At 35.6% G+C, this 11,368-nt stretch overlaps 1 long non-coding RNA gene across 1 annotated transcript; it reads right to left on the bottom strand.

The window, feature by feature from the left end:
- Positions 1-7,396: 7,396 nt before the first annotated feature.
- LOC139938427 (uncharacterized) lies at positions 7,397-10,705 on the bottom strand. Its single transcript, XR_011786155.1, has 6 exons — positions 10,488-10,705; positions 9,935-10,252; positions 9,598-9,715; positions 9,373-9,498; positions 8,913-9,055; positions 7,397-8,409 (listed from the first exon to the last, which is right to left on the bottom strand). It is a non-coding gene; the product is annotated as an uncharacterized lncRNA (long non-coding RNA).
- Positions 10,706-11,368: the final 663 nt, after the last annotated feature.

The raw sequence follows: 11,368 nt of genomic DNA on the forward strand, positions 1-11,368 counted from the left end.
TATATAATGCATATGGTTGGAAAGATGTTTTAAAAGTAGAATACAATGATCCACACAAGTTTGCCTCGAAATTGCGTGGTTTTCCTTCTATTGTGCGAACTAACACCGTCGGCCATTTATGGGAGTCAAAATTTTGACCCCCATAAATGGCCGCGACGTGTTAGTCGACGAGGTAAAAGGAAAACCACGCAATTTCGAGGCATGTTTGTGTGGATCATTGTATTCTACTTTTACAACATCTTTCTACCCATATGCATTTTATAAAAAACGGTTACAAACGTTTTTCAAAGACCAACTCGACCGATCCAAGGCAACGTTTCCTTTAACGGTCTCCAAATTCTTGCGCAAGTAGTGATCATTCGTTTTACACGTTCAAAGCACCGTCGCACGTCCAGATCTTGCCAATGCCCAATCACAAGCTCGATACTGAAGGCTCCACCCTACTCGGACCGTTGTCTTTGTTAAACGCTATACATATTCATGTTATTCAATAGAGCAGGAGAGCTGGAGGCATGTGTGTAAGCCCCAGGAAAATTCTCTTATTGTCTGCTCCTTGTAAAGCATGCAGGTAGCGGACATTCACTCACAAGGTGATGTTAGCATTCATTGCTAAGCAAGCAGGGTGTGTAAAAAACATGCAACAATAGCCTATACAGTATAATACCACTACTTGTGAGCTCAATCCAACATGTGCAAGTCCCTTTGGTTGGGCAGTTGGATCCTAACAATGTAGGTGTGCTCAACTTGTAAAGAGAAGGTCTGCTGTTCACATTCAAATAAGATTACGTTCGTCTGTGATGATATTCAGGTCGACTGTTCACATTCAAATAAGATTACGTTCATCTGTAATGATATTCAGGACTGCTGTTCACATTCAAATAAGATTACGTTCATCTGTAATGATATTCAGGACTGCTGTTCACATTCAAATAAGATAACGTTCATCTGTAATGATATTCAGGACTGCTGTTCACATTCAAATAAGATAACGTTCATCTGTAATGATATTCAGGACTGCTGTTCACATTCAAATAAGATTACGTTCGTCTGTAATGATATTCAGGACTGCTGTTCACATTCAAATAAGATTACGTTCATCTGTAATGATATTCAGGACTGCTGTTCACATTCAAATAAGATTACGTTCATCTGTAATGATATTCAGGACTGCTGTTCACATTCAAATAAGATAACGTTCATCTGTAATGATGTTCAGGACTGCTGTTCACATTCAAATAAGATTAGTTGGTCACTTACAAAATTATATTCCTTTTTTCTTCTCTTTTTAAACCCTACTTTGAGTGATCACTACTGGATTTTGGAGATTCAATCCAACATCTGAGTGATATGAATATGGTGTTTTTGTGTTTGCACATAATAACAGTAAGTAAGGACGCTGGAGTTTCAGCTTTAACAGTTAAAAATAAATCCTTATGTTATTCGGCCACAGTGACACCCAACATACTTCACCCAGCCCCTTCTTAACATACATTTTTTTGCAAAATAGTTTAGGAGGGTACTTAAAAATAATTACAAAATGTTCCCCTTTTCGCTTTTTCCTTTGGTTAAATTTGGCTGGGCACTAGTTGACAACAGCAATTCTTAGTAAATCTTTCCTTAATAATGAATGCTAACACTACACTGTCTTGTGAGTGATTGTCCGCTACCTGCATGCTTTACAAGGAGCAGACAATAAGAGAATTTTCCTGGGGCTTACACATGCCTCCATCAGCTCTCCTGCCTCTATTGAATAACGTATACATGAATATGTATAGACAACGGTCCGAGTAGGGTGGAGCCTTCAGTATCGAGCTTGTGATTGGGCATTGGCAAGATCTGGACGTGCGACGGTGCTTTGAACGTGCAAAACGAATGATCACTATTTCGACGATGCCGTGGACTCGTACATACCGCTTGTTGCCGTCATCACCCGCAGATTGTATACGCCTATAGTAATATTTTTGTTCAGAAACTCTAGCCTTCTATTTATTTGGTCCTTATTATACAACATTATGAGCAACACTCGCAGTCTCGTAAGCGTTGGTGACAAATTCGGAACGTTCACAAGAACCTCCTTACAAGGATTATGTTCCTTCAGGGATTATTCTTCATATTTGGACGTAATATTTAACTCTGAAACTTAATGGCAATCACCAATGTGGTAAGAAGTATAGGAGCTTTGGATAGTACGTTGCATCGGTAGTTGAACATTTCACTTCTTGATACATCCTTAGTGTATGAAAAACGGATTTGTTCACTTTTTATTACCCACAAATAGGACAAAATATTCAACTTGAAATATAATGGCAATAAAAACTTATTAATGCAGTAAGAAGTACAGCAGCTTTTGATTATACAGTGCATTTTTAGAAACATTACACTTCTTGGAACATACAGGTATAGAGGGGTAAAACTTGCCCCCCCCCCCCCCCCCCCCACAAATGAACAGAAGAAGCCTTTACGTATTATTCTTCCTATTTGGACATAGTAATTGAACTCTAAAAAATAATGGCAATACAAATATCTCATAAAAAGCGGTAAGAAAGCAGCTTTGGATTATGTACAATGGGGGGAAATTGCCCACAGTTAAAATTAACACATAGACTGGTTTTACACTTGATATCCCACCGAGTGTTGTGATTTATCTAGCTCGTGTATTTCGTGGCTGACCCCCTATTTTAATAAGAAAACCTGACGAGAAGAATGGTTACAACATAGAGTTATATATAAGAACTAGAGCGCGCACTGGCCTATACGCGCCCCGATATGCGAGCAGGCGGCCATTTTCTAAGTTGACAAAACAGCTATCTCACAGCGTGTGTTTGTGCGGCCATTTTGTAAGTTGAACAAACAGCATCGCGTGAGCGTTCAATAAAAAAAACCTGAAACGTGTATTTCATATTCAACGCGCGTACAGAATGACGCGCTTGTCATCTTGCGGTCCCGTGGCGTTTGTGCACGAAGCATCACTCGTGCGCCCTCTAGTTCTTATTATACATAACTCTATGGGTTATAACAATTTATCAACAGAGAGCGCTATTTACAATTAACGGTCTCCAAGTTCTTGGCAATGTCGGCGATATGGCTACGTACCGCTCGTTGGGTGTTATAACCACAGACATAAAGAACCTAGGTTCATTATGTCATTTTCCTTTGACAAAACAATGCACAGTGTTTTACATTATTTTACAATGATCATTCTACATCACACAGTTGTTTCTTGATTCACATGATCAATGTATTTATTTCAAACTCAAGCCATACATGTAAAATGCGTAATGTTAACCTGGCAAAATAAATTGAACATTTAAAAAAAAACTTACCATACACCTAAAGGGCAAATGAAAACTCGTCAAAGTAAAGTGTTTGGTAATTATATTGATGATTATTACTAGCAATGACATACAGTTACTGGAAATAATAAAAGTTAGAAGAAATATGTATACCAATTTGAAAACAGTGAGTTAATTGAGTTAATACACCGTTGAGATGATTATTCATTAGAGGTCATAAACTGCAAAGAAAGCTTAGATGGACTTTTATGAAAAATTGGCAAAACTTATAAAAGTCCATTGAATGTTCATTAAGGGAATGGATGAACAGTTCGTGAACTTGGTTCATTAATACATGAACTGCTGTGATGAACATGCCATGAAGTGTTTGATGCATAGACTGATCATGAACATTCTTGAAAGTTCATTAAGTCATGAATTCCATTTTGCCTGGGGTAAATGGACCCTTTTCAGGAAACATGCTATTTACATTCTCGCATGCGCACAGCCCCTGTTGGTTGGCAAACGCCATAGAGTTGAGCACTAAGCAGACACACAATCGCGTCTGCATCACCCACCCACTACCCGTGTATAAAACAGCCCGATCGATGTTCCCTCATTTTTTTGCCAACCAAAATGTTAGTGCGCACGCGCTATGTGCAATTTAAATTAACTTCATGAGCAGGGTACATTGGTTTGATGCATAGAGCTTTAAACATGTATACCGGTATATATAGCTCTATTGTTTGATGACAATTAGTTAACAACAGGGTAGACCACGTAAAGGTTGTCATCTCCCATCCCACAATTAACAGTTAAAAGAGATCTTAATCATCGTTAATGAGTACTCAAACCCCCTAAAAAACAACAAGGAAAATGTCATGACCTTGTAATTATACAAAATGGTTTTGTGGATAGAGCTATATAAACATGTTTATATAGAGAGCTCTATTGTTTGATGACAATTAGTTAACAACAGGGTGGACCACGTGAAGGTTGTCATCTCCCACCCCACAAATAACAGTTAAAGGAATCTTTATACATCATTAATGGGTACTCAACACAATAAAAAATAAACACTAAAGACAATGTCATGACCTTGTAATTATAAAACCTTGTTAATGAGCTGTAATACCCTTATATGAATACCATGGACAATGTCATGACCTTTGTAATTATAAAACCTTGTTAATGAGCTGTAATACCCTTATATGAATACCATGGACAATGTCATGACCTTTGTAATTATAAAACCTTATTAATGAGAACTCAAATACCCTTAACAAATACCCTTAACAATGTCATGACTTTTGTAACAATACATTCCATAAACAAAGTCATGACATTTGTAATTAAACCAATTGTTAATGAAAACTCAAATACTCTTAATAAATACCTTAACAATGTCATGACCTTTGTAATTATAAAACCTTGTTGAACAAAACTCAAATACCAGTAATAAAAACCCAAAACAACGTCATGACATTTGTAATTATTAAACCTTGTTAATGAGAACTCAAATACCCTTAATACCCTAAACAATGTCATGACCTTTGTTATTATAAAACCTTGTTAAACAAAACTCAAATACCAGTAATAAAAACCCTAAACAACGTTATGACATTTGTGATTATTAAACCTTGTTAATGAGAACTCAAATACCCTTAATACCCTAAACAATGTCATGACCTTTTATAATTATAAAACCTTGTTAATGAAGTAGAAAATACCCTTAATAAATACCTTAAACAACGTCATGACATTTGTAATTATTAAACCTTGTTAATGGGAACTCAAATACCCTTAATACCCTAAACAATGTCATGACCTTTGTAATTATAAAACCTTGTTAATGAGAACTCAAATACCCTTAATACCCTAAACAATGTCATGACCTTTGTAATTATAAAACCTTGTTAATGAGAACTCAAAAACCCTTAATAATGTCATGACCTTTGTAATAATAAAACCTTGTTGAACAAAACTCAAATACCAGTAATAAAAACCCAAAACAACGTCATGACAATTGTAATTATTAAACCTTGTTAATGAGAACTCAAATACCCGTAATACCCTAAACAATGTAATGACCTTTGTAATTATAAAACCTTGTTAAACAAAACTCAAATACCAGTAATAAAAACCCTAAACAACGTCATGACATTTGTAATTATTAACCCTTGTTAATGAGAACTCAAATACCCTTAATACCCTAAACAATGTCATGACCTTTGTAATTATAAAACCTTGTTAATGAAGTAGAAAATACCCTTAATAAAATACCTTAAACAACGTCATGACATTTGTAATTATTAAACCTTGTTAATGAGAACTCAAATACCCTTAATACCCTAAACAATGTCACGACCTTTGTAATTATAAAACCTTGTTAATGAGAACTCAAAAACCCTTAATAATGTCATGACCTATGTAATTATAAAACCTTGTTAAACAAAACTCAAATACCAGTAATAAAAACCCTAAACAACGTCATGACATTTGTAATTATTAAACCTTGTTAATGAGAACTCAAATACCCGTAATACCCTAAACAATGTCATGACCTTTGTAATTATAAAACCTTGTTAAACAAAACTCAAATACCAGTAATAAAAACCCTAAACAACGTCATGACATTTGTAATTATTAACCCTTGTTAATGAGAACTCAAATACCCTTAATACCCTAAACAATGTCATAACCTTTGTAATTATTAAACCTTGTTAATGAGAACTCACATACCCTTAATACCCTAAACAATGTCATGACCTTTGTAGAAAATACCCTTAATAAAATACCTTAAACAACGTCATGACATTTGTAATTATTAAACCTTGTTAATGAGAACTCAAATACCCTTAATACCCTAAACAATGTCATGACATTTGTAATTATTAAACCTTGTTAATGAGAACTCACATACCCTTAATACCCTAAACAATGTCATGACCTTTGTAGAAAATACCCTTAATAAAATACCTTAAACAACGTCATGACATTTGTAATTATTAAACCTTGTTAATGAGAACTCAAATACCCTTAATACCCTAAACAATGTCATGACATTTGTAATTATTAAACCTTGTTAATGAGAACTCACATACCCTTAATACCCTAAACAATGTCATGACCTTTGTAGAAAATACCCTTAATAAAATACCTTAAACAACGTCATGACATTTGTAATTATTAAACCTTGTTAATGAGAACTCAAATACCCTTAATACCCTAAACAATGTCATGACCTTTGTAATTATAAAACCTTGTTAATGAAGTAGAAAATACCCTTAATAAAATACCTTAAACAACGTCATGACATTTGTAATTATTAAACCTTGTTAATGAGAACTCAAATACCCTTAATACCCTAAACAATGTCACGACCTTTGTAATTATAAAACCTTGTTAATGAGAACTCAAAAACCCTTAATAATGTCATGACCTATGTAATTATAAAACCTTGTTAAACAAAACTCAAATACCAGTAATAAAAACCCTAAACAACGTCATGACGTTTGTAGTTATTAAACCTTGTTAATGAGAACTCAAATACCCTTAATACCCTAAACAATGTCATGACCTTTGTAATTATAAAACCTTGTTAAACAAAACTCAAATACCAGTAATAAAAACCCTAAACAATGTCATGACCTTTGTAATTATAAAACCTTGTTAATAACAAAGGTCTTGACATTGTCCATTGTGTTTATTAAGGGTATTTGAGTTTTCATTAACGAGGTTTTACAATTACAAAGGTCATGACATTGTTTAGGGTATTAAGGGTTTTTGAGTTCTCATTAACAAGGTTTTATAATTACAAAGGTCATGACATTGTTTAGGGTATTAAGGGTATTTGAGTTCTCATTAACCCTTAATGAAGTAGAAAATACCCTTAATAAATACCTTAAACAACGTCATGACATTTGTAATTATTAAACCTTGTTAATGAGAACTCAAATACCCTTAATACCCTAAACAATGTCATGACCTTTGTAATTATAAAACCTTGTTAATGAGAACTCAAAAACCCTTAATAATGTCATGACCTTTGTAATTATAAAACCTTGATTAACAAAACTCAAATACCAGTAATAAAAACCCTAAACAATGTCATGACCTTTGTAATTATTAAACCTTGTTAATGAGAACTCAAATACCCTTAATACCCTAAACAATGTCATGACCTTTGTAATTGTAAAACCTCGTTAATGAAAACTCAAATACCCTTAATAAACACAATGGACAATGTCAAGACCTTTGTTATTATAAAACCTCAGTAATGAGGTAGAAAATACCCTTATTACATACCATATACAAAGTCATGACATATGTTATTATTTAACCTTGTTAATGAGAACTCAAATACCCTTAATGACTACCATGGACAGGGTCATGACCTTTGTAATTATAAAACCTGGTTAATGAGTACTCAAACACAGACAAGGTCATGACCTGTGACATAACAAACTTAAATAAGAGTTACTAAACCCCAAGTGTGTTACAATATTTACAAGTCTCCATATAGTAACCAATAAAAAACATGGTGGCCACCATGTCAGGGTACCCCAGAACAGATACCACGTAAACAATTAGAATAATAAATAATTGAAAGACAGAGTGACTTACAATTTATATTTAATTCATTATTACAATACAAAACGTCATTACATAAAATAATCACCACTTATACACACTCCTTAAACACTTGTTTACTTTTTATTGGTATTGAGTTTACTTTTACAAATAACCTTATGTTGTTTCGCACTTTGTACTGAGCAAATATTTGTGTTTGTTATTTTAAGTGGCAAAATATCTATCTATCTAAATAATGTCGCTTCATACTGCAGAAGGAAGGCCTCTTCATCACCAGTCCACCTTGATCTTTCTTGCGCTTGTCGCATCCAAGTGACGCATCCAAATTCTCTGATGTCATCCATCTAACGCCAACTTGGTCTGCCTCTTCGTCTCGTTCGTGTTCTTGTGGTTCATTCTGTTGACAATGTTCATTCTGTTGACAATGTTCATCTGTTGTCATGACGCCTTAGATAAGGTGGTGAAGCAAGAGTTTTATTGGTGCTGCATAAGGTGGCACAGCATCTTCACGTGTCCAACTCGAAGACGTTCGACTGTGTTAATCCTGTAATATGATCAAAAAAGAAAGAAAAAACAGTTAGATAGAGATTTAGATTTAAAGGTCAAAGATGTGTGTATACTAATATCAATAACTGGTTTTTATAAAGCATGCATATCCCTCACTCAGTGACGCTCCTGGCGTTTTAACATACAGTATTCAGGCAAGGTCAACGGTCAACGCTTCTTCAAATATGCTTCTCCTAGACTATGGAACTCTCTTCCCAACAATATCAAAGACTGTGCCACGCTACAAACATTTAAATCTAAACTTAAAACCCATTTTTTCAATCACAGAAGTGCTTAGAGACTTAATTTTGTAATATGCGCTATATAAGAACAGTTATTATTATTATTATTATTATTATTATTATTAGTAGTATTATTATTATTATTATTATTAAGGTATGTGGGACTATGTTTGAATTATGAGACCTAAGAAATGTCTATTTTCTGCACTTTAATGAATTTCTAAAGTTTCAACTCAAGCTTAGCTAAAGCAGATCATACCTTCAAATTCCACTTAGGACCCTGGTGAGTAGCAGTGGAATAAGTCTATCTCCTCAAGCCGTAATGTATCTCTCTCTCTGTACTGTGACGTCACATCTTCATGGTCCATGTTGACGGGATGGCTGAAACGCAGTCACAATCATCTGAAAGAAAATTACAATGTACTCACATCAGTACAAACCATATCAAGACATAGATCACCAGGGTCAAATTTCATAGAGCTGCTTAAGAACAAAAAGGATCCAAGCATAAACTAATTAAGCCAAAATACCATGTCTTGTGTACAATTTATGACTTTGTACCCTGCTTTGTTTTGCTTAGCAGAGAACAGTTTAGCAATTTTCATGAGGGCTCTTGCAATTGGAAAATTTAATATTTACAAAGCTAAATTTGACCATGGAGCCCCTTTTAAATCTGAACAAAATGTTTATTTCATTCCCAAGCTATTAATCAAACTTACCTTGCCCTGTCGTTTTCCTCGAAGCATACATAGCTCCCATTGATGTCTTCATGGCCAGTTCTTGAATGTCATGTGCAGTTTCCATTGGACTCCCATAGGCAGATAGTTCCACATTAAATCGCTTCACTGTCGCCGTAAAAAATAAATGAAAAATACAAACTATTAGAAAAATGCACTTCGCCAACAGAGTTTTTAGATTTAAGAGATCATTCTCTAGCTATCTACCTATGTTTGGTGCACTTTAATGACAAGTGGGATGTTGTCCGCATAGTCAGGCACCCTCTGGGATGTTTTCATGTTGGCGCTTGTCATCAGCAGGTATCCCCAGCAGAACTGCAGACTCCTGAAATATAAGTCAATTAAGTCATTACAGTAACACTATTCTCACCAAATACTTTCCACTGTAGAATAATTATATTAATGTTGCAACGTTTGTATTTGGCACACTTGTCTACTAGAATATGTTAGTTTTTTTTCACATCACTAATCCAGAAGAGCAAAACAGTTATGCTCCAGTCAAAATCACAAAGTTTGCCATCAATCAAACTAAAGATAAACTTACCTTATCCTGTCGTTTTCCTCACAGAGTATATAGGTCCCAATGATGTCTTCATGGCCTGGCATGTGCAGTTTCACTTGGACTCCCATAGGCAGATGGTTAAACATTTAACCAGTTCACAGTCGCCAAAAATAAATGACAAATACAAATTATTAGAAAAATGCACTTCGCCAACAGAGTTTTGGGATTTAAGAGATCATTCTCTAGCTATCTACCTATGTTTGGATGTTTTCCTATAGCCAGGCACCGTCTGGGATGTTGCATCATGGCTCTTGGTCAGCGGCAGGGAGTACGCCACATCCCCAGCAGAACTGCAGACTCCTGAAATATATGTCAATCAAGTCATTACAAAATCATTCTTCTCATTAAATACTTTTCACCATAGAATAATATTCATGCTGCAAGGTTTATATTTTTTCATAAGGACTCTAGCAATTGGAAAGGTGGTGATTTACAGAGCTTAATTTTAGCATGGAGCCCCTTTGAGGATAAATCTCAACAACTTACAGTCCCTCATTACTTCCCAAGCTATCAATCCAACTTAAAATAAACTGACCTTTTCCTGTCGTTTTCCTCAAAGCGTTCACAGCTCCTATTGATGTCTTCATGGCCGGCCCTAGAATGGCGTGTGCAGTTTCCATTGGTCTCCAATAAGCAGAAGGTTCACCGTCGCCGTAAAAAAAAAAAAAAAAAACAGACAATGAGAAAAATGCACATCGAAACAGAGTTTTGAAAATAAAGAGATCATTCTCTAACTATCTACCTAGGTTTGGTGCGCTTCAATCACATCTGGGATATGTAATGTTTGAAGCGTTGCATGGTGTGGAGAAATAACAATTTACGGGGACAACCATGTGTAAACCTCTTAAGGTGAGTATATTGGCTCTGAAAAGAGCCGGTCTGGTCTCGACGCTTCAAACTGTATACTGTGCTCGTCTTCAGGAGAATGCTTGACTGCAGGCGATGGTGGAGCTTTAGTAGCGCTGGATGGATGAGCATTTGGGCAGGATGGATCAAAGCTGTTCTTGGCCGGTGATTCGTGTGAGTTGACTGCTGGCTGGATGTGTGTGCGTTGGAGTGAGACATTCTTGTGGTGATCTGCTGCTGGAAGGGTTGGCTTGAGGATGGGTGATCAGATGTCGTTAATGAAGAAACCAATGTCTTCTGGAACTGTATGGTGTGCTTGTATCTCGATGGCCTCCCTGACTCTGCGCTGGTGCCAGAACTGTACAGGAGCTAAGAGTTTGGCTTGATTCCACTTGATGATGTGGTCGTGTTCGTGTGTATGCTTGAAGATGGCTGATTTGTTGAGGTGTTCCAGTGTGCCATGTGCTTTGTGTTCCTTGATTCTTGTTGAGATGTTGCGCCCTGTTTCTCCGATGTATACTTAACCGTAATCACAGGAAATGCAGTAAACGACGGCTTTTTCTCGAGTGT

The sequence above is a fragment of the Asterias amurensis genome, chromosome 6 (genome assembly GCF_032118995.1).
Source record: "Asterias amurensis chromosome 6, ASM3211899v1".
NCBI lineage: Eukaryota > Metazoa > Echinodermata > Asteroidea > Forcipulatida > Asteriidae > Asterias > Asterias amurensis.